This window comes from Cherax quadricarinatus, chromosome 73 (assembly GCF_038502225.1).
Source record: "Cherax quadricarinatus isolate ZL_2023a chromosome 73, ASM3850222v1, whole genome shotgun sequence".
Classification (NCBI taxonomy): Eukaryota; Metazoa; Arthropoda; class Malacostraca; order Decapoda; family Parastacidae; genus Cherax; species Cherax quadricarinatus.
Genome location: NC_091364.1, coordinates 9,295,236 through 9,319,433, shown reverse-complemented (window position 1 = coordinate 9,319,433; position 24,198 = coordinate 9,295,236). Strand labels below are relative to the sequence as shown.

The 24,198-nt window shown below is 46.5% G+C and overlaps 1 protein-coding gene across 3 annotated transcripts in view; it reads left to right on the top strand.

Moving 5' to 3' along the window:
- The window catches only part of LOC128701100 (neuronal calcium sensor 2), a 544,015-nt gene that overhangs the window by 341,899 nt on the left and 177,918 nt on the right, over nt 1-24,198 (top strand). The window contains exon 2 of one of the 3 annotated variants that reach the window (XM_053794653.2): nt 590-635. The exons of the other annotated variants lie outside the window; for them this stretch is intronic. The gene's annotated coding sequence lies outside the window, so the exon portion shown is untranslated. The remainder of the gene's footprint in view (nt 1-589; nt 636-24,198) is intronic. 3 annotated transcript variants of the gene reach the window in all.

The following is a 24,198-nucleotide window of genomic DNA, read 5'->3' as shown; positions in this document are numbered from 1 at the left end:
AATACTGCTGTATATTGACGGCCCGAGGAAGGCGAGATTCCTGAGCTGGAAAATGTACAGAGAATTTTCATTGCCTGTTTACAGTCAGTCAAATGTCTGAACTATTGAGAATGCTTAAAATCCATTCCACTGTATTCTAGAGAACGTAGGCAAGAAAGGTGCATTATCATTTACACCTGGAAAATCGTGGCGGACTGGTCTCAAACGTTCACATTGCAGTCACTCAGTATGACAACAAGAGACTTGGCAGAGGGTATAGAGTACCTCTAGTAAAAAGCAGAGGCACGACGGGTATACTGAGAACTCGTTGAGTGTCAGAGATCCCCGACTCTTCAACGCCCCTCTCTCTCTCCGTAAATAAGGAAAATTCCAAAGCTGATCAGGTCTTGGTTCTCCAGGAGGCCTAGCCTGGAAACGGGCCGCGGAGGTATTGACGTCCCTTCCCCCCCCCCCCCTGGAAACTGCCTTCAGGTAGTTTGGTCTCATCACTCTTGTGTTCAGCCCGGCCTGAGGCCAGGTCCTCACTTAGGTTATTTTTTTATTAATTAGTTAATAATAAGGTATGTTAATGTGTGTTTTCCATTTGCAGGTGAGAGATAACTGGTTGAGTGTCCCCTCGTGTTGAGGTATTGCAGGTAAGACACTGCTGCCGCTTATTGTTTCTTTTATATATTTACACACGAGAGAGAGAGAGAGAGAGAGAGAGAGAGAGAGAGAGAGAGAGAGAGAGAGAGAGAGAGAGAGAGACAGACAGACAGACAGACAGAAAATTAAGAATCAAACCATTGGGGTAGAGGTACCGTCGGTTGACAATATTTACTCTCTCTCTCTCTCTCTCTCTCTCTCTCTCTCTCTCTCTCGCTCTCTCTCACTCTCTCTGTCTCTCTCTCTCTCTCTCTCTCTCTCTCTCTTTTTACACAGGGTTTGACAAGGTTAAGGATCCCTAGTTTTATTGACAAGCTATTTATAGGTTAAGGATTCCTAACTTTATTGACAAGCTAAGAGCTGTTACCTACATCAGCTCATTTGAAAGCATTTTTATTGTTATGAGACATACAAGTAGGGAACAGGATGAAGTTGGAGCCATCTGTGGGCCAGCATTTTCATTTGATCAACTGACGTTATCTCATTGACATCATTATGCTGTACGAATGTGTTCCATACTCGAGTCATCCTGGGTATATACGATCTCAAATGGAGTGATGTTCTCTCTCTCTCTCTCTCTCTCTCTCTCTCTCTCTCTCTCTCTCTCTCTCTCTCTCCTCCTCTCCCTCTCTCTCTCCCCCCCTCTCTCAGCCCCCGGCTGTAGTTTTTCACACTTAAGTATTCAACAGAGGTTCGTTTCAAGAGTTGCTTCGTTTATTTTACAAGTTAAGAGCTGTTAGCCTACCTCAGCTCATTTAAGAGCCTGGCCCCTAGCAGTATACTTTTTTAAGACAATTTAAACCTTTACGCTTCGCTTAATATTAAGCAACGTACATATAGGGAAGAGGGCGACGCTGGATGAAAGTTTTTATAGCATAAATGTGTGAAGAAAAAGACAAATTGTAGAGTAGGCTCTTATTGGGAAAAAGTTTCTATGTACAGATTTTTTTTTGTTATGGTGGCACAACTCTATTGACATTGTGCAAGCTGTGATACAACATTCTTGACACGGTATGTACCTGAAGGATGTTGGGGGTCAGCGCCCCCCACGGCCCTGTCCCAGACCAGGCCTCCTCGTGTTTCAAGACTTAATCAACCAGACTTGAGAAACTTGTCCAGTTCTCTCTTAAAGACGGCTAGAGTGCTGACACAGCGCACTTCACACATTGCAAGTGATGGTTCAGCGTTGTTGACACTATGCAGGTATCATAAGGTGATGATGTTGGCACGGCGCAGGTGTTGTCAGTTTGTAGTGCCAACATAATCTGTGTATCTCTCGGGGAAAAAAATGCTTTGTTCCATCAGGTATGTAAACTATGGTATGCAGACTCGAAGCGCTTTACTTCTGCTTTACAAGAACAGAACAAAACGTTTACCTAAAGATGTTCTTCGTGGATCATCGTCCCTGCGGGCCGGTCCCAGACCAGTCTTCCTTGCTGACAGACTTATCAGTGAGACTTAGTTCTCGCGGCACGCACTTTCACGTAAGCCCCCCACACTCTGGCTGATCACGAACTTAACTCCCTCATAAAGACACATTTTCTATGATCTCCAACAAGACTTTAGCCTCGTAGAAATGTAGTCTGAAGAAAAATTGGCCACCAGATAGCACTGCAGTAAGAATGGAAGAGGCGTGGGCTAGAGGCCCATACTGTCAGTGATGCCGTGAGTGAAATACAAATGCAGAGCGAAACTTTGTACCGAGACCACGTTTCGCCTGTCTTAACACCCTATGCTGCAATAGCCTGCAATACATGCTATAAAACAAGGTACAACCCATTCGTATTTCCTTTATTTTTTTGGTTGGGTGGGTTAAGCTAAATAAAACTATGAAACATTTAACCACAAATGAGGAAATTAAAAAAAAAAAAACGGCCGCGATACATCTGGCAGTGAGATTGTCGAAAAAAACTAACATGAAATGTTCAAATCTGGAAGATTGTGGCTTGTGCTGGTACACTCCTTGCCTGTGCTACTGTGGGAGTGCTGTCCTGCACTACCCGGACGATAGATTAGATAAGATAAGATTTGTCAGGAAACAGGACACGTGACCCGCCACTGGAGCTTTTGGTCATCTGATCGAGGCCTAACACTGGCTTACCGCCCATCCCTTTAAAAGTAGTTTGTGGAATGCGTGAAGAGCCTGCTATGATACCCCATGGTATTAGTCCGGTACTTGGTATTGTACTACTTGACTTTGTTGGGATAGCCTAGCTTAATAACTCTAGTTTCTATATATATATATATATATATATATATATATATATATATATATATATATATATATATATATAAACTGATCTCTGGCTGAAGGAGACCCGAACCTACGAACCTTAGGACAAGGTACGCAGTGCTTTACCAATCTACCCACACTGGACAATACCTTGGCGTGTAGCATGCGCTACACGTTTGATCCAAGGCAGCCAGCTTTCAGGGAGAAGGCTGCCTTGGATCAAACGTGTAGCGCGTGCTACACGCCAAGGTGTTGTCCAGTGTGGGTAGATTGGTAAAGCACTGCGTACCTTGTCCTAAGGTTCGTAGGTTCGAGTCTCCTTCAGCCAGAGATCAGTGTTTGTGTATATTTCGCATGCTCTCGTGAATTCCTTGCATATATATATATATATATATATATATATATATATATATATATATATATATATATATATATATATATATGTATATATATATTACTAAAGAATGTCTTCATTTTGTCATTTTTAACCAAGTTTTCCTGAGTGTGTGAGGGGCGAGGTGTTGAGTGTAGTACACTGCTCCTTGTTCACACTTGTGGTTCTGTACACCATGCTGTGAGTGTAGTACACTGCTCCTTGTTCACACTGTTGTGGTTCTGTACACCGTGCTGTGAGTGTAGTACACTGCTCCTTGTTCACACTGTTGTGGTTCTGTACACCATGCTGTGAGTGTAGTACACTGCTCCTTGTTCACACTGTTGTGGTTCTGTACACCATGCTGTGAGTGTAGTACACTGCTCCTTGTTCACACTGTTGTGGTTCTGTACACCGTGCTGTGAGTGTAGTACACTGCTCCTTGTTCACACTGTTGTGGTTCTGTACACCATGCTGTGAGTGTAGTACACTGCTCCTTGTTCACACTGTTGTGGTTCTGTACACCATGCTGTGAGTGTAGTACACTGCTCCTTGTTCACACTGTTGTGGTTCTGTACACCATGCTGTGAGTGTAGTACACTGCTCCTTGTTCACACTGTTGTGGTTCTGTACACCATGCTGTGAGTGTAGTACACTGCTCCTTGTTCACACTGTTGTGGTTCTGTACACCATGCTGTGAGTGTAGTACACTGCTCCTTGTTCACACTGTTGTGGTTCTGTACACCGTGCTGTGAGTGTAGTACACTGCTCCTTGTTCACACTGTTGTGGTTCTGTACACCATGCTGTGAGTGTAGTACACTGCTCCTTGTTCACACTGTTGTGGTTCTGTACACCATGCTGTGAGTGTAGTACACTGCTCCTTGTTCACACTGTTGTGGTTCTGTACACCGTGCTGTGAGTGTAGTACACTGCTCCTTGTTCACACTGTTGTGGTTCTGTACACCGTGCTGTGAGTGTAGTACACTGCTCCTTGTTCACACTGTTGTGGTTCTGTACACCATGCTGTGAGTGTAGTACACTGCTCCTTGTTCACACTGTTGTGGTTCTGTACACCATGCTGTGAGTGTAGTACACTGCTCCTTGTTCACACTTGTGGTTCTGTACACCATGCTGTGAGTGTAGTACACTGCTCCTTGTTCACACTGTTGTGGTTCTGTACACCGTGCTGTGAGTGTAGTACACTGCTCCTTGTTCACACTGTTGTGGTTCTGTACACCGTGCTGTGAGTGTAGTACACTGCTCCTTGTTCACACTGTTGTGGTTCTGTACACCGTGCTGTGAGTGTAGTACACTGCTCCTTGTTCACACTGTTGTGGTTCTGTACACCGTGCTGTGAGTGTAGTACACTGCTCCTTGTTCACACTGTTGTGGTTCTGTTGCTGTGAGTGTAGTACACTGCTCCTTGTTGTGGTTCTGTACACCATGCTGTGAGTGTAGTACACTGCTCCTTGTTCACACTGTTGTGGCTCTGTACACCGTGCTGTGAGTGTAGTACACTGCTCCTTGTTCACACTGTTGTGGTTCTGTACACCATGCTGTGAGTGTAGTACACTGCTCCTTGTTCACACTTGTGGTTCTGTACACCATGCTGTGAGTGTAGTACACTGCTCCTTGTTCACACTTGTGGTTCTGTACACCATGCTGTGAGTGTAGTACACTGCTCCTTGTTCACACTGTTGTGGTTCTGTACACCGTGCTGTGAGTGTAGTACACTGCTCCTTGTTCACACTGTTGTGGTTCTGTACACCGTGCTGTGAGTGTAGTACACTGCTCCTTGTTCACACTGTTGTGGTTCTGTACACCATGCTGTGAGTGTAGTACACTGCTCCTTGTTCACACTGTTGTGGTTCTGTACACCGTGCTGTGAGTGTAGTACACTGCTCCTTGTTCACACTGTTGTGGTTCTGTACACCATGCTGTGAGTGTAGTACACTGCTCCTTGTTCACACTGTTGTGGTTCTGTACACCATGCTGTGAGTGTAGTACACTGCTCCTTGTTCACACTGTTGTGGTTCTGTACACCGTGCTGTGAGTGTAGTACACTGCTCCTTGTTCACACTTGTGGTTCTGTACACCATGCTGTGAGTGTAGTACACTGCTCCTTGTTCACACTTGTGGTTCTGTACACCATGCTGTGAGTGTAGTACACTGCTCCTTGTTCACACTTGTGGTTCTGTACACCATGCTGTGAGTGTAGTACACTGCTCCTTGTTCACACTTGTGGTTCTGTACACCGTGCTGTGAGTGTAGTACACTGCTCCTTGTTCACACTGTTGTGGTTCTGTACACCGTGCTGTGAGTGTAGTAAACTGCTCCTTGTTCACACTTGTGGTTCTGTACACCGTGCTGTGAGTGTAGTACACTGCTCCTTGTTCACACTGTTGTGGTTCTGTACACCATGCTGTGAGTGTAGTACACTGCTCCTTGTTCACACTGTTGTGGTTCTGTACACCATGCTGTGAGTGTAGTACACTGCTCCTTGTTCACACTGTTGTGGTTCTGTACACCATGCTGTGAGTGTAGTACACTGCTCCTTGTTCACACTGTTGTGGTTCTGTACACCATGCTGTGAGTGTAGTACACTGCTCCTTGTTCACACTGTTGTGGTTCTGTACACCATGCTGTGAGTGTAGTACACTGCTCCTTGTTCACACTGTTGTGGTTCTGTACACCATGCTGTGAGTGTAGTACACTGCTCCTTGTTCACACTGTTGTGGTTCTGTACACCATGCTGTGAGTGTAGTACACTGCTCCTTGTTCACACTGTTGTGGTTCTGTACACCATGCTGTGAGTGTAGTACACTGCTCCTTGTTCACACTGTTGTGGTTCTGTACACCATGCTGTGAGTGTAGTACACTGCTCCTTGTTCACACTTGTGGTTCTGTACACCATGCTGTGAGTGTAGTACACTGCTCCTTGTTCACCTTGTTCACACTTGTGGTTCTGTACACCGTGCTGTGAGTGTAGTACACTGCTCCTTGTTCACACTTGTGGTTCTGTACACCGTGCTGTGAGTGTAGTACACTGCTCCTTGTTCACACTGTTGTGGTTCTGTACACCGTGCTGTGAGTGTAGTACACTGCTCCTTGTTCACACTGTTGTGGTTCTGTACACCGTGCTGTGAGTGTAGTACACTGCTCCTTGTTCACACTGTTGTGGTTCTGTACACCATGCTGTGAGTGTAGTACACTGCTCCTTGTTCACACTGTTGTGGTTCTGTACACCATGCTGTGAGTGTAGTACACTGCTCCTTGTTCACACTGTTGTGGTTCTGTACACCGTGCTGTGAGTGTAGTACACTGCTCCTTGTTCACACTGTTGTGGTTCTGTACACCGTGCTGTGAGTGTAGTACACTGCTCCTTGTTCACACTGTTGTGGTTCTGTACACCGTGCTGTGAGTGTAGTACACTGCTCCTTGTTCACTGCTCCTTGTTCACACTTGTGGTTCTGTACACCATGCTGTGAGTGTAGTACACTGCTCCTTGTTCACACTTGTGGTTCTGTACACCGTGCTGTGAGTGTAGTACACTGCTCCTTGTTCACACTTGTGGTTCTGTACACCATGCTGTGAGTGTAGTACACTGCTCCTTGTTCACACTGTTGTGGTTCTGTACACCGTGCTGTGAGTGTAGTACACTGCTCCTTGTTCACACTTGTGGTTCTGTACACCGTGCTGTGAGTGTAGTACACTGCTCCTTGTTCACACTTGTGGTTCTGTACACCATGCTGTGAGTGTAGTACACTGCTCCTTGTTCACACTTGTGGTTCTGTACACCATGCTGTGAGTGTAGTACACTGCTCCTTGTTCACACTGTTGTGGTTCTGTACACCGTGCTGTGAGTGTAGTACACTGCTCCTTGTTCACACTTGTGGTTCTGTACACCGTGCTGTGAGACTTTAGCACACTGCCCTCTATACACATTGCTGTAGTGATCTTAATTATACAGTACTGGGTTGGATTTGAATAGGAACTGCGCATTATAGGCTACCTACCTGGAGGGCATTCCGGGGATTAACGCCCACGCGGCCCGGTCCACGACCAGGCCTCCCGTTGGATCAGGGCCTGATCAACGAGGCTGTTACTGCTGGCCGCACGCAACCCAACGTACGAACCACAGCCCGGCTAATCCGGCACCATCTTTAGTTATCTGTCCAGCTCCCTCTTGAAGACAACTAGGGGTCTTCCCGTAATGCCCCTTATTGCTGGTGGGAGGCTGTTGAACAGTCTTGGGCCCCGGACACTGCTCATCACCCACGCTGCAACAGGCCAATAGGCCTGTTGCAGTGTTCCTCTTCATCATCTTATGATGTACTATTGGTTCTCAACATACAGGCCGCGGCCCCCTGGGAAGTGTTGAGTCGACCATCAAGCTTCTCAACAAGTATTGCTCCTCCAAGCAGCCCTGGATTTTTGTCAGTTACCAGAGCCTAATTATAATTATTATAATAAAAAAGAAGCGCTAAACCACAAGGGTTATACTGCGCTACCAGAGCCTAAAATTACTGCTGTTAGTATGTGGCGGGTCCGCGAAATTTTTGAGCTGATAAAAAAGTGTGGTGGTAGTGGAGGGTGAGTGGGGTGTGTGGGGGGTGAGAATGGTGTGGTGGCAGGTGGTGGGGTTCTAGTGTTTTGGGGGGCGAGGATGGAGTGAGTGGCATGTGGTGGGGTTCCAGTGTTGTGGGGGGCGAGGATGGTGTGAGTGGCAGGTGGTGGGGTTCATGTTGTGGGGGGGGCGAGGATGGAGTGAGTGGCAGGTGGTGGGGTTCATGTTGTGGGGGGGCGAGGATGGAGTGGCAGGTGGTGGGGTTCCAGTGTTGTGGGGGGGCGAGGATGGAGTGAGTGGCAGGTGGTGGGGTTCCAGTGTTGTGAGGGGGCGAGGATGGAGTGAGTGGCAGGTGGTGGGGTTCCAGTGTTGTGGGGGGGGCGAGGATGGAGTGAGTGGCAGGTGGTGGGGTTCCAGTGTTGTGGGGAGGCGAGGATTTGATGAGTGGCAGATGGTGGGGTTCCAGTGTTGAGGGGGGGCGAGGATTGGATGAGTGGCAGGTGGTGGGGTTTCAGTGGTGTAGGGGGGCGAGGATTGGATGAGTGGCAGGTGGTGGGGTTCCAGTGGTGTGGGGGGCGATGATGGTGTGAGTGGCAGGTGGTGGGGTTCCAGTGGTGTGGGGGGGCGAGCTAATAGGGCAGCTAGTGTCAGTGACGTAACCCAGCTCAAACTGACGTCAGTCAGTGGTGGGTGATGAGCAGTGGGTAGGAGAGCAGGGACGAGGAGATTGGGGGGGGGGGTGACCGCACTGATGGCAACAAGGTCGTCGTCTCTGTCTTTATGTAACCGCCAGCCTCACACCTCCTTCAGGCACCTCTTCTCACTCCTACACCTCCTGCCACTCCTGCACCTCCTGCCACGCCCGCACCTCTTGCCAACCCTTGCGCCTCTTGCTACTCCTGGGCCTCCTGCCACTCCTGCGCCTCCCACCACTCCTGCGCCTCCTGCCACTCCTGCGCCTCCCGCCACTCCTGCGCTTCCTGCCACTCCTGCGCTTCCTGCCACTCCTGCACCTCTTGTCTCACTCTGACACACATCACACGCTGACAGAGGCTTCCTCCATAGCTTTAAGACTAGGTAAGATAAGCTAATATAAGATTTTCTTCGGATTTTTAACTCCGGAGGGTTAGCCACCCAGGATAACCCAAGGAAGTCAGTGCGTCATCGTGAACTGTCAAACTTATTTCCATTGGGGTCCTTAATCTTGTCCCCCAGGATGCGACCCACATCAGTCGACTAATACCCAGGTACCTATTTGCTGCTAGGTGAACATGACAACAGGTGTAAGGAAACACGTTGAAATGTTTCCACCCCGCCGGGAATCGAACCCGGGCCCTCCGTGTGTGAAGTGAAAGCTTTAGCCACCATGCCACCGGGGCACCAAAACAATCTTTCGCGTGCCGGGAATCGAACCCGGGCCTCGCGGGTGGGAGGCGCGTATGGTAAAAATCGAGTAATTATTGACCAAGACAATCCAGTCCAAGCACAGTTTGATGAGTACACGCACTCAGGCATGCACGCGCGTGCACTCGACCGAGTTAATGACATCAGAAAACATTTCCGTGCCGTAGCAGCAGTAGGAAAGAAGTGGAACGAAATTGCAGCAGGTCACGCGAGAATAGACTTCAGGCGGACGCAAACCTTAAGTACTTTAGCACGAATGCGTCACTCATCGAAACTTTGATGAAGCGGCCTAGGAGCTAGGGCTCAACCTTTGCCAACTGAAATAGTGAACTGTAAGCACATCCCGGGAAGCAAGTAATGTTAGCAACAACTACGAGTAAGAAGAGAGAATTTCAGAATTATTGTACATGGAAACCAAACGTGAACTAAACTGTTCCATAACCACTTAAGATTTTCTATATATTCTTTTCCAAGGAAGAAATAAGAACGAGGGGTGAAGAAGCAGGTAATAACATCAGTAAATAGGAAGAACTCGTGGAATATGAGTGTGTAATGTAAGAGCAACTGAGTAGGATGTACCTTTGATGAGGTACGAGTTTTTTTCTATTCCCGGAGCCCAGCCATGGGTCAGGCTCGAAGCTTGAGGTATCCAGAGTGGAACAGGAGACATGTACCGTACAAGACAACATGATCTGCCAATTGTGTGATTCTTGTTGATGCTGGCGGGGGGGGGGAGGGGGTTGTATCATAGCCTCCGGGACTCGGTCCCAGGCCAGGCTTCCTATCTTGTAGTAGTAATTGATAGCCTAGTGGTCAGAAAAAAAAATAATGAAAACCTATAAAGATTAAGGTGGAGTCAGGTAACGTGTTGCTCCGCCGCCTCCATCCCCCTATAAAAATAGGCGGACTGATGGCCTCACACACACACACACACACACACACACACACACACACACGGGAAGGGCACAGAAGACCACAGACAGAGTATAGGCTAGGTGGCCAAAGACTGCAAACCTCACTCAAGGAGAAAGATCTTGGGGTGAGTATAACACCGAGCATGTCTCCGGAAACACACATCAATCAGATAACTGCTGCAGCATATGGGCGCCTGGCAAACCTGAGAACAGCATTCCGATACCTTAGTAAGGAATTGTTCAAGACACTGTACACCGTGTATGTCAGGCCCATACTGGAGTATGCAGCACCTGTTTGGAACCCGCACTTGATAAAGCACGTCAAGAAACTAGAGAAAGTACAAAGGTTTGCGACAAGGTTAGTTCCAGAGCTAAGGGGAATGTCCTATGAAGAAAGATTAAGGGAAATCGGCCTGAAGACACTGGAGGACAGGAGGGTCAGGGGAGACATGATAACGACATATAAAATACTGCGTGGAATAGACAAGGTGGACAAAGACAGGATGTTCCAGGGAGGGGACACAGAAACAAGAGGCCACAACTGGAAGTTGAAGACACAAATGAGTCAGAGAGATATTAGGAAGTATTTCTTCAGTCATAGAGTTGTAAGGCAGTGGAATAGCCTAGAAAATGACGTAGTGGAGGCAGGAACCATACACAGTTTTAAGACGAGGTTTGATAAAGCTCATGGAGCGGGGAGAGAGAGGGCCCAGTAGCAACCGGTGAAGAGGCGGGGCCAGGAGCTAAGACTCGACCCCTGCAACCACAAATAGGTGAGTACGCACGCACTGTCTCCTACACCTCCCTCCCATCACCATCTCCCCCCCTCCACACTCGATTTCCCTAGACACTCAAGCCACCCAGACACACCTCCCCAGATCCCTTCCCACTAACTTCCCCAGACACGCCCACCTGCCCCCAGACACCTCAGACAGGCCTACCTACCCACATACCCCTCTCCAGACACGCCCACACACACAAACACACCTCCCCAGACATGCTCACCTGCCCATACACCTCTCCAGACACACCCACCCAGTCATACACCTCTCCACACACGCCCACCTGCCCACACACCTCCAGACACGCCCACCCACCCACCCACGTCACTGTCTTCGTCACTCACCATTAAAAAAATTGTGGTTGCAATCGATGAAGATCTAATACGAGAGTACCCCTCTTCCCTTCCTCACCCCCCTTCCCTTCCTCACCCCTTCCCTTCCTCACCCTCTTCCTCACCCTCTTCCCTTCCCCTTACCTTCCTCTCTTCCCTTCCCTTCTCACCATTCCTTCCTCTCCCCTTCTCCCCATTCCCTTCCTCTCCCCCGTTCCCTTCCTCTCCCCCGTTCCCTTCCTCTCCCCCATTCCCTTCCTCTCCCCAATCCCTTCATCTCTCTTCCCTTCCTCTCCCCTTCACTTCCTTTCCCCTTCACTTTTCTCCCTTCCCGTCCCCTCCCCACTTCCTTTCCTCTCCTCTCTTCCCTTCCTCTCCTCTCTTCCCTTCCTCTCCTCTCTTCCCTTCCTCTCCCCCTTCCTTTCCTCTCCCCCCATTTCCTTCCTCTCTTCCTTCCCTTACTATCCCCCTTACCTTCCTCTCTCCCAAGTGGTCACAGGTCACTTGGGAGAGAGGAAGGGCAGGACCTGTAGCCAGGCTTTTCTGCTGTTCTTGCTGGCTGCCAGATAACTTTCACAGCAATTGCAGCTTGGTTGATGTAGCACTTGATGCCGCTAGTAATACAGCTTCCTCTTGATAACTTCTACTTTTGTTCCAGCAATATTTATAATATCTGCTGGTAATTGGTTGTGAATAGTCTAGGACCACGGGTGTTGACAGTGTGTTCTCGTAATATGCCCATGGCTTTCCCACTGTTCACTGGGTTTATATTACATTTCCATATTTTCACTCGAGTACGTTGTTATGACTGTGTGTATATTTGGGACCAGGTGTTCAAGTGTCTTCTGTGTATATGGTATTATCATGTATCTTTCACTCCACAATCTTATTAAGTCAATGCTGTATTGGATTTATTCGGGTAGGAAACGATCTGTGTCTCATCAATCTCTAATCTCTCCTGTTTTGAATGGAACCGTCAACACTAAACAGTACTCCAGACGACAGAGCAAAAGTGATATGAATAGTGTTACCATTGGCAACATTTTTCTTGCTTAGAGAGTCTCCTTGTCCACCTCAGTCTTGTTTCTACCTTTCACATTATCCTTATTGTGTTTTTTAAAAGATATGTCAGCTGCCATTATTACATTTAAGTCTGTCACATGTTCCTTTCGTTCTGTTTAGTGCCCTCTTTTTTGAGATTCTCATGTGCTTTTTTATCCATATCTAAGCAGTTGAAATTTGTCACCATTGAACGGCATATTTTCTACTGCTCACTAAAGAGCTTTGCTTACATCCTCTTGTAAATTTTCCCTGTCTTCTACCGAGGTGACGTTCAAGCTTATGTTCCAATCGTCTGCAAATGATACGGTGCTGTGGCTAATGTTTATACGATTAGGATAAAGAGTAAAGGTACAAGTACCGTGCCTTTGAGTACTGAATCTTTTACACTTCTAAGGCTAGATTGCGTTGTTTACTACTAGTAGTAGTAACAGTAGTAATTTGTGTTCTGTTTGTAGGAAAACTGAATATCTGCCTACTTTTCTTGTACGAACTGACCTTATTTTATGACTCCATGATCACTGTCAAAATCTTTCGTGAAATCCGCATAAACCACATTTGCATTTTAATTTTCTTCGAAAGCCTTCACAATAGAAACTGTGCTGTTTGTGACTTTCATAGTGATAATTATGCTGTTATAGTTATTGTTATAACTTGCTTTGGTGTTATATTCATTGTTATGGCTTGCTATGCTGTTATAGTGATAATTAAGACTTGCTGTGCTGTTAGTGATTGTTATAGTAATAGTGCTGTTACTATTAGTGTTATAGTAATTGTGGTTGTTATAGTGCCATAATGATTAGCAATAGTGCTGTTAGTGATTGTTATAGTAATAGTGCTTTTATTGTTAGTGTTATAGTGATTGTAATAGTAATAGTGCTTTTATTGTTAGTGTTATAGTGATTGTAATAGTAATAGGGCTGTTTTAATGATTGTTATAACTTATTATGCTGTTATAGTGATTTATGGTGTTAAATCATTGCAGCTCGGTTTTGTCTTCTTGTGAAGATAATTCTCGTCCAGAGATTAATGAGGATAACTGTTGGAGTGGAAGCTGCTATAAATCCAGTTAGGACTCCCAGATAGGCAATTATACTTGTCTTGCCCCTGCCCTGCCTCAACACCTAGTGGGCATTTATACTTGTCTTGCCCCCTTCCCCTGCCCTACCTCAACCCTAGGTAGGCAATTATACTTGTCTTGCCCTTCCCCTGCCCTGTCTCAACCCCTAGTGGGCAATTATACTTGTCTTGCCCCTCCCCCTGCCATGCCTCAACCCCTAGTGGGTATTTATATTGCCCCTCCCCCTGCCATGCCTCAACCCCTAGTGGGTAATTATACTTGTCTTGCCCCTGCCCTGCCCCCAACCCCTAGTGGGCAATTATACTTGTCTTGCCCCTGCCCTGCCCCCAACCCCTAGTGGGCAATTATACTTCTTGCCCCTACCCTGCCTCAACCCTAGGTAGGCAATTATACTTGTCTTGCTTCTCCCCCTGCCCTGTCTCAGCCTCTGGTGGGCAGTTATACTTGTCTTGCCCCCTCCCGTGAAGGTTACCTGAAGATTTCGGGGGTCACCGCCCCCCCCCACGGCCCGGTGCCAGACCTGGCCTCACGGTTGATAACCTGATGGGTAACCTGGTGGATGGTGTTGTAATACTAGCCTTGGTGTTGTACTAGCCTGGGTGTTGTAGTACTAGCCTGGGTGTTGTAGTACTAGCCTAGGTGTTGTAGTACTAGCCTAGGTGTTGTAGCATTAGCCTGGGTGTTGTAGTACTAGCCTGGGTGTTGTAGTACTAGCCTTGGTGTTGTAGTACTAGGCTAGGTGTTGTAGTAACTAGCCTGGGTGTTGTAGTACTAGCCTGGGTGTTGTACTAGCCTTGGTGTTGTACTAGCCTAGGTGTTGTAGTAACTAGCCTGGGTGTTGTAGTACTAGCCTGGGTGTTGTACTAGCCTTGGTGTTGTAGTACTAGCCTAGGTGTTGTAGTAACTACCCTGTGTGTTGTAGTACTAGCCTGGGTGTTGTACTAGCCTTGGTGTTGTAGTACTAGCCTAGGTGTTGTAGTAACTAGCCTGGGTGTTGCACTAGCCTTGGTGTTGTACTAGCCTAAGTGTTGTAGTAACTAGCCTGGGTGTTGTAGTACTAGCCTGGGTGTTGTAGTACTAGCCTGGGTGTTGTAGTACTAGCCTGGGTGTTGTACTAGCCTGGGTGTTGTAGTACTAGCCTAGGTGTTGTAACTAGGCTAGGTGTTGTAGTAACTAGCCTGGGTGTTGTATTGCTAGCCTGGGTGTTCTAGTACCAACTTGGCTGTTCTGGTACCAACCTGGTTGCAAACCTTTGGATCTTTCCCAGCTTAATCTGTGCTTAATCAGGTGTGGGCTCCGTGCTGGAGCCACATATTCGGGGGATTAATCGATGTCATGTATAACGTTGTGATGGATCCTTAATATAAATTCCTGCATGCTATGCTGAGGTTTCTAACCTTGCATTGTGCCGTTGATGTTATGTCGTTTGTGTGTATTTCTGTTGATATGCTTGGTGTTTTGTTTACCCCAGGTCCTTTTTCCTCCCTTTCCTGCAGCCCAGGGCCGGGCTGCAGAAGACATTGTATATAAAGGCATTACTGATTTGTGTGTGTGTATTTTACCGACCCTGTACATGCACGCACGCACGCACGCACGCACGTACGTACGTGGGTTTCCGGGGTTTGATGCCCTCGCTGCTTGGTCCAGACCATGCCTGGCTTTGGACCGGGGCTGGTCTGACAGAGCCGTATAGGTGTCGACCTCCGAAAACGGTCTTCAGGTGTGTGTGTGTGTGTGTGTGTGTGTGTGTGTGTGTGTGTGTGTGTGTACGTACAGTATTGGAAAAATACAAACATATTTGTATGAGAGCTGAGAGTTGTGTACTAGAATTACAATGAGGAGGCACTCTGCCGTGTGGATGGGTAGGGTTCTCCCATTATTCACGTTCCCGTTGCGTCTATGATTGACAGTTCCAGTTGCGCCAGATTGTCATTCCGTTGTAATGGCTGTGAGGCCGTTGTTGTCCCGTTGAACCAAGTAGATTTGTTGTGTTTGTAAACCTAGATCCATTGTTGTCACGTTTAGCGGCAGCTGTTGTCCTGTTTTGCGACCGATAACCTTGACTTGTTTTCCCGTTTAACAGTGGTGATTTTGTTTATCCTTACCGACCGTTGCTCATTTTACCGTTTAAGGAAAGTCGTTCCTTCGCGAACGTTCCTTCCCTAACGTTCCTACGAACGTTCCTTTGCAAAAGTTTCTTTTCAACCGTTCCTTTCCAACCTTTTTCTTCTCGAACGTTTCTCTCCCACCGTTCCTTCCCACACGTTCCTCCACAAACGTTCCTCCACAAACGTTCCTTCACAAACGTTCCTTCACAAATGTTCCTTCACAAATGTTCCTTTATAAACGTTCCTTCACAAACGTTCCTTCAACGTTACTCCACAAACGTTCCTCCACAAAAGTTCCTTCACAAATGTTCCTTTACAAACGTTCATTCACAAACGTTCCTTCAACGTTCCTCCACAAAAGTTCCTTCACAAAAGTTCCTCCACAAACATTCCTTCACAAACGTTCCTTGACAAACGTTCCTTCACAAACGTTTCTTCACAAACGTTCCTCCACAAACGTTCCTCCACAAACGTTCCTCCACAAACATTCCTTCACAAACGTTCCTTGACAAACGTTCCTTGACAAACGTTCCTCCACAAACGTTCCTTGACAAACGTTCCTTCACAAACGTTCCTTGACAAACGTTCCTTCACAAACGTTCCTCCACAAACGTTCCTTCACAAACGTTCCTTCACAAACGTTCCTCCACAAACGTTCCTTCACAAACGTTTCTTCACAAACGTTCCTTGACAAACGTTCCTTCACAAACGTTCTTTGACAAACGTTCCTTCACAAACGTTTCTTCACAAACGTTTCTTCACAAACGTTCCTTTACAAACGTTCCACAAACGTTCCTTCACAAACGTTCCTTCACAAACGTTCCTTCACCGTTCCTTCACAAACGTTCCTTCACAAACGTTCCTTCACAAACCTTCACAACCGTTCCTTCACAACCGTTCCTTCACAACCGTTCCTTCACAACCGTTCCTTCACAACCGTTCCTTCACAACCGTTCCTTCACAAACGTTCCTTCACAACCGTTCCTTCACAACCGTTCCTTCACAAACGTTCCTTCACAACCGTTCCTTCACAAACGTTCCTTCACAACCGTTCCTTCACAAACGTTCCTTCACAAACGTTCCTTCACAAACGTTCCTTCACAAACGTTCCTTCACCGTTCCTTCACAAACGTTCCTTCACAAACGTTCCTTCACAACCGTTCCTTCACAAACGTTCCTTCACAAACCTTCACAACCGTTCCTTCACAACCGTTCCTTCACAACCGTTCCTTCACAAACGTTCCTTCACAACCGTTCCTTCACAACCGTTCCTTCACAAACGTTCCTTCACAAACGTTCCTTCACAACCGTTCCTCCACCGTTCCTTCACAACCGTTCCTTCACAAACGTTCCTTCACAAACGTTCCTTCACAAACCCTTCCTTCATAAACGTTCCTCCACAAACGTTCCTTCACAAACGTTCCTCCACAAACGTTCCTCCACAAACGTTCCTCCACAAACGTTCCTTCACAAACGTTCCTCCACAAACGTTCCTCCACAAACGTTCCTTCACAAACGTTCCTTCACAAACGTTCCTCCACAAACGTTCCTTCACAACCGTTCCTTCACAACCGTTCCTTCACAAACGTTCCTTCACAAACCTTCACAAACGTTCCTTCACAAACGTTCCTTCACAACCGTTCCTTCACAAACGTTCCTTCACAAACGTTCCTTCACAAACGTTCCTTCACAACCGTTCCTTCACAAACGTTCCTTCACAAACGTTCCTTCACACACGTTCCTTGACAACCGTTCCTTCACAACCGTTCCTTCACAAACGTTCCTTCACAAACGTTCCTTCACAAACCTTCACAACCGTTCCTTCACAACCGTTCCTTCACAAACGTTCCTTCACAACCGTTCCTTCACAAACGTTCCTTCACAACCGTTCCTTCACAAACGTTCCTTCACAAACGTTCCTTCACAAACGTTCCTTCACAACCGTTCCTTCACAAACGTTCCTTCACAACCGTTCCTTCACAAACGTTCCTTCACAAACGTTCCTTCACAAACGTTCCTTCACAAACGTTCCTTCACAAACGTTCCTCCACAAACGTTCCTTCACAAACGTTCCTTCACAAACGTTCCTTCACAAACGTTCCTTCACAAACGTTCCTTCACAAACGTTCCTTCACAAACGTTCCTTCACAACCGTTCCTTCACAAACGTTCCTTCACAAACGTTCCTTCACAAACGTTCCTTCACAAACGTTCCTTCACAACCGTTCCTTCACAACCGTTCCTTCACAAACGTTCCTTCACAAACGTTCCTTCACAAACGTTCCTTCACAAACGTTCCTTCACAAACGTTCCTTCACAACCGTTCCTTCACAAACGTTCCTTCACAAACGTTCCTTCACAAACGTTCCTTCACAAACGTTCCTTCACAAACGTTCCTTCACAAACGTTCCTTCACAAACGTTCCTTCACAAACGTTCCTTCACAAACGTTCCTTCACAAACGTTCCTTCACAACCGTTCCTTCACAAACGTTCCTTCACAAACGTTCCTTCACAAACGTTCCTTCACAAACGTTCCTTCACAAACGTTCCTTCACAAACGTTCCTTCACAACCGTTCCTTCACAAACGTTCCTTCACAAACGTTCCTTCACAAACGTTCCTTCACAAACGCTCCTCCACAAACGTTCCTTCACAAACGTTCCTTCACAAACGATTCTTCACAAACGTTCCTCCACAAACGTTCCTCCACAAACGTTCCTTCACAAACGATTCTTCACAAACGTTCCTTCACAAACGTTCCTCCACAAACGTTCCTCCACAAACGCTCCTCCACAAACGTTCCTCCACAAACGTTCCTTCACAAACGTTCCTTCACAAACCTTCACAAACGTTCCTCCACAAACGCTCCTCCACAAACGTTCCTCCACAAACGTTCCTTCACAAACGTTCCTTCACAAACGTTCCTTCACAAACCTTCACAAACGTTCCTTCACAAACGTTCCTTCACAAACCTTCACAAACCTTCACAAACCTTCACAAACGTTCCTTCACAAACGTTCCTTCACAAACCTTCACAAACGTTCCTTCACAAACGTTCCTTCACAACCGTTCCTTCACAAACGTTCCTTCACAAACGTTCCTTCACAAACGTTCCTTCACAAACCTTCACAAACGTTCCTTCACAAACCTTCACAAACGTTCCTTCACAAACCTTCACAAACGTTCCTTCACAACCGTTCCTTCACAAACGTTCCTTCACAAACGTTCCTTCACAAACGTTCCTTCACAAACGTTCCTTCACAAACGTTCCTTCAAAAACGTTCCTTCACAAACGTTCCTTCACAAACGTTCCTTCACAAACGTTCCTTCACAAACGTTCCTTCACAAACGTTCCTTCACAAACGTTCCTTTATTTGTAATCTTCAATATTTATTCTTTCATTTCCTGTTATTTTGCCAGAAAATGAAGTTGAACAAAGTTTTCAGTTTTTTTTTTACTGCCAATAAGAAAACATAGATTTTATTATTCAATTTATATCAATGTGACAAAAATAGAGGAAAAATAAAAAGTTTTTATTTTACGAAAAAAATCAGTGGGTATTTTTTGGCGTAAAATAATAAAGCAATTACTCAGGTTTTATTCAATTAAGGTGTGGGGAGGTGCCGGTGTGGGGAGGTGCCGGTGTGGGGAGGTGCCGGTGTGGGGAGGTGCCGGTGTGGGGAGGTGCCGGTGTGGGGAGGCGCCGGTGTGGGGAGGTGCCGGTGTGGGGAGGCGCCGGTGTGGGGAGGCGCCGGTGTGGGGAGGCGCCGGTGTGGGGAGGCGCCGGTGTGGGGAGGCGCCGGTGTGGGGAGGCGCCGGTGTGGGGAGGCGCCGGTGTGGGGAGGCGCCGGTGTGGGGAGTGTGGGGAGGCGCCGGTGTGGGGGAGTGTGGGGAGGTGCCGGTGTGGGGAGGTGCCGGTGTGGGGAGGTGCCGGTGTGGGGAGGTGCCGGTGTGGGGAGGTGCCGGTGATCAAGCAAATGGCTGCTGGAGTTCGATCCAAACAAATACAAGTTCATAACATAATGGGAGAGAGACAGAGACGACCGGGGACGGAACATAGACTGAGAGGTGACAGACTACAGGTATCAGCGGAAGAAAAACATTCAGGTGTAAACATGACACACAACATATCGCCAGAAGAACACCGAGTCAGTGCGAGGCTAGAAAATTTCAGAGTGGCCTTCAGGAACCTCAACAGAGAATCTTTTTAAGACTGTGTAAACAATATATATTAATATGTAGTACCAACCTAGACGTTATACATGTCTCGGGTTCGATATCCTGTCACGGAACAACATATCTGCTGAAGAGGACCCCAGGAGGGGGTCGAAATATACAGATAAATAAATTTTCTGAGTTTTTGTCTCCATGTGGGTTATTGAGCATATAGGTTATTACAGGTACAGGTAGGTTCGCCAGGACGGGTCCTGGACCGGGTCTTCTCCATGCGGTGACCTGGCAGTGGCTTCCTACAGGGGGAATGTCTGTGGCACAACACGAGATTAAGAAAACAAAAGCCGTGGAAGCTACACTTATTTGCACTTGTTGTTCCAACTTTTAATAAGTTTATTTGTTGTACATGAATGATAAACAATACTGGCAAGATTAATTAGACACATGTGCAACATCTGGGTATCTTTATTTGTAAACGTTTCGCCAACCAGTGACTATCTTTTGTATATAGTTCTACAGTCTTCCTATAATGTCCTTAAATTTGTATCGATAAAGCCACTGGATGGCGAAACGTCTACAAATAAAGATACCCAGATGTTGCACATGTGTCTAATTCTTCATCTTGTTTATTTGTACTATTTAGGAGGAAAAAATTGGATATGTGGGCCTTTGGGCCGCTAGAGCCAACAACCTAGTTGATCAGGCCGTACTGTGAGGGTTCTACTTGCGTGGAGTCTACCTGCAGCAAGTTCCGAGGGTCAGCGCCCCCGCGGCCCGGTCCCAGATCAGGCTTCCCGGGTAAAAAAAAAACCCTAGAATTGGTCACGGACATATTACAGGTGTTGCAAATGCAGACATTATCACAAATTATAGCAAAATATATGACAGCCTGGACCAGATATCATGATTACGGATGATAGTGGATTATTAGCGTATCCATGGCAGTGCTAATCCCACATGCGTTACCTGGGGAATGGAGAGTAATCAAGTTTGATGAGAGGAAGAGAAGGGTAGCTTCAATTCCTTGGATCAAGAGTCGTTCACCAGCTTGAAGGCCCTGCTGTAGTCGAGACAAAACTCACAGGAATAAAAGAGAGTAAATGAGAGAGAAAGAGAGTTAGAGCGCTGGAGAGACAGCTAGAGCACTGGAGAGAGCTAGAGCGCTGGAGAGAGAGAGAGAGCTAGAGCGCTGGAGAGAGAGAGCTAGAGCGAGAGATCGAACAAGCGAGAGAGCACAGGAATCAAGTCAACTGCGAGACTACACAGCAGAGTAGTCAATCTACATGTAGTCTATTCCTGACGTTATGACCCCTCCTCGACTCAGTCCTAGACCGTATAAAGATCCAAAAGGAGCCTTTACTTCCTGATCCAGTTGGTCACAGACCACAGGTGAAGCCTATGGCAAAATTCATGGTAGTTGCAGGTGTGTCTGTCTGTGTTAACCTTTGGTGCCTGTGTTGTGCTGACCCCAGCACCAAAGGTCAACCATTGTATCCCGTCCATGCTAGAAAACAATTAAATGCATAAACAAAAAAACTAATTAGAGGCTTCCCGTGTCAAACAAAAGCAGTGGAAGCTCCACTTCATTGTTTGTACTTGTTGTTGCAACTTTTAATAAGTTTATTTGCACCATTTAGGAGGGGGAAAAAGTGGGTGCTTTTGATGCGCGTTGAATGTGATAACCCAGAGAGTTCTGATGGTCTAAGCCAGGGAACTGGACTGGTCTAAGCCAGGGAGCTGGATTGAGTTAACCCAGAGAACTCAGTTTGTCTTAGCTAGGGAGATAGATTGGGTTAACCCAGAGAGCTGGACCGGTCTTAGCTAGGGAGCTGGACCGGTCTTAGCTAGGGAACTGGACCGGTCTTAGCTTAGCTAGGGAGTTGGATGCTGAGCGCCTACTTGGCCACGTCTCATGGCTTAATTTAAGAAGACAGGTGTGTGGGGCAGGCTCTAGACGCAGGCGGGTGTGTGGGGATAGGCTCTAGATGCAGGCAGGTGTGTGGAACAGGTGCTAGATGCAGGCAGGTGTGTGGAACAGGTGCTAGATGGAGGCAGGTGTGGGGGACAGGTTCTAGACGCAGGCAGGTTAATGGGCACATGCAGTATGGCTGGTGTGCGAGTCACGTGTGTAGTCTGGAAGGGAGGACAACATTTTGGAGTGCATTGTTTATTTGTCATGTATGTGAAAAGTCAGTGTTCGTATATCTTATTTCCCTCCTGATTTTCACTCTGTATTTTCCGCTGTTTGTCGAGTCTCTTGTCTTCTCAGGTGGCTGTTTCAGTGCTTAGAATTGGAATTAGCTTCTCTAATATGTTTCCAGATATTCAGCAAAAATCCTCACTTAGGAGAGCAGGTAATGACAACGTTTCGGTCCATCCTGAACCATTGTCACAAATTCGTCCAGGACGGAGCGAAAAATCGTCATAAGGTTCTCTCCCCGGTACAGATTTTTGGTGAATTGTTCCAGCCACTTTTTTATTTTTTTTACTCTTTGTTCCAAATATTAATTACGTCTTTCTCGCCAGCATTACATGTAGTTTGGGATTAGAGGTTTTTCCCAGGTTGATAAGGACGGTGAAAGCTCTTATGTACATTTTCGAGATGGGCAATTTCGTCTACCTTAAGAAGACTTGTTAGTATGTAGCAATATTTCTGTCAGAGAGAGCGAGCGAGCGAGCGAGCGAGCTCTCTGAGAATATCATCCATCAGCTGCTGGCATCTCTTGTTCTCAAGGTTCCAGTTATTTAGCCAAACATTTTCCTTGTGCTTGTTATGTTATCTTTCATTCAGGGATCACAAATGTTATGATGTAAGATCTCCCATCATAATAACACTGTTTTGATTTCTGAATAGAAGATCTTTCATCATAATATCGTTTTGATCCCTGAATATAAGATCTTCCATTATAATGTTTTGATCCCTGAATATAAAATGTTCCATCATAGCTTGGGATAAATGTCAGTACTCTCCATTGTTGTTACTGCAATAACTGCAGCCACACTAGAGCTGCTGTGTGTCACTGCTGGAGGTAGGAGGCTCTTGATGCTGTTTTTGCCCTTGAAATTGTTAAATGTATCGCTGCTGCCTCTGCTAGTGTTTCCTTCTTTGCTGTTGCTGCTGCTATTCTGGTTTTTGTTACTAATGCTGATGTGGTGCTACTGCTCATGCTACTGATGGTGTGTCGACTGCTGCGGTTGCTAATGCTGTTGGTGATTCTACTGGAAACTCCGGGATAGGTTGAGTTGCGGGAAATGAGAGTCAGAATAGGCGTGGGCCAGGAGTGAGTTAGGGTCTCCTAAAGATGGGATAGCGTTATGGTAATGTGACATCGTTGGGTTTATAGCACCTTCTAGTCTTCTGTGAATTATATTGTTGAGGAGACGGCTCTAGTGGAGACGAGAGTACTGCTGACAGATACGGTTCACTACGACTCTAACAATTCAGAAGGGAAGCTTTTCGCAACATTTCGACTCTTCCTGGATAATGGCCTAGAACTGAAAGAACCGTGAGTTTTATTGTGTTGTATATTGCAGTAATCTGACCCTGCCAAAGATAATTATAATAATTCTTTAAAGATAATCATTCTTCACAGAAGTGAGCGTTCATTCTCCATGTATGTCACTACTACTTTTCCTTATAAAAAACGTAATTCATAATTGAACGTCTTGCTCTGAACATTACGTTGTACAACCAAACAGGAAACAAATACGAAAAAATAATATGTTTCGTATCTCGTCCCGTTTATCACTGACAACAGTGTCATGGTCACTCGTCACTGACGACAGTGTCATGGTCACTCGTCACTGACGACAGTGTCATGGTCACTCGTCACTGACGACAGTGTCATGGTCACTCATCACTGACGACAGTGTCATGGTCACTCGTCACTGACGACAGTGTCATGGTCACTAAGTGTTTAATTGATGCGTCTTCTAATCATCACTTCAGGGATAGCGGGCGACCTTGATTGTGAGTGGACAGCGGAGCGATGGCCTGGCACCTTGTTGTTATCACCACACTATTGTGATCCTTGAAGTGAGGATCTTGTAATATTATCACTCCTAGGTGGCTCACATTCCTCTTACGCGGTATTATGAAGTTTGAGTTTGTTTTATGCTTCGTTACAGGTTTTAATTCTTCGTTATTTTCCCTACCAGAGTAATTCATCCTCACTGAACATCCATATTGTTTTCTGTGGTCCACTGGAAGATCTGGTTAATATTAGCTTGGATATTTGCTGTCTACAGTGGATGTCACTCATACAGTTTGAAACCTTGCCCATGACCGGGCTCCGGGGGTAGAAACACTCTAGAAAATCCTCAAAGGTATAACGTTTGCAAAGGACGATACAATACTCTGACTTATATCTTCGTCTGTGTCAGCCATGAGGAAAACATAGAACCGGGGCAAGTACTGTGCATCGAGGAACAGAAGCTCTGTGTCACTCTTTACTTCTGGTTTGTTAGGATATTAAAAATCTACTGGCTACCTTGGTAGTTATTGTTTTGGTACGCATTTATCTTTGA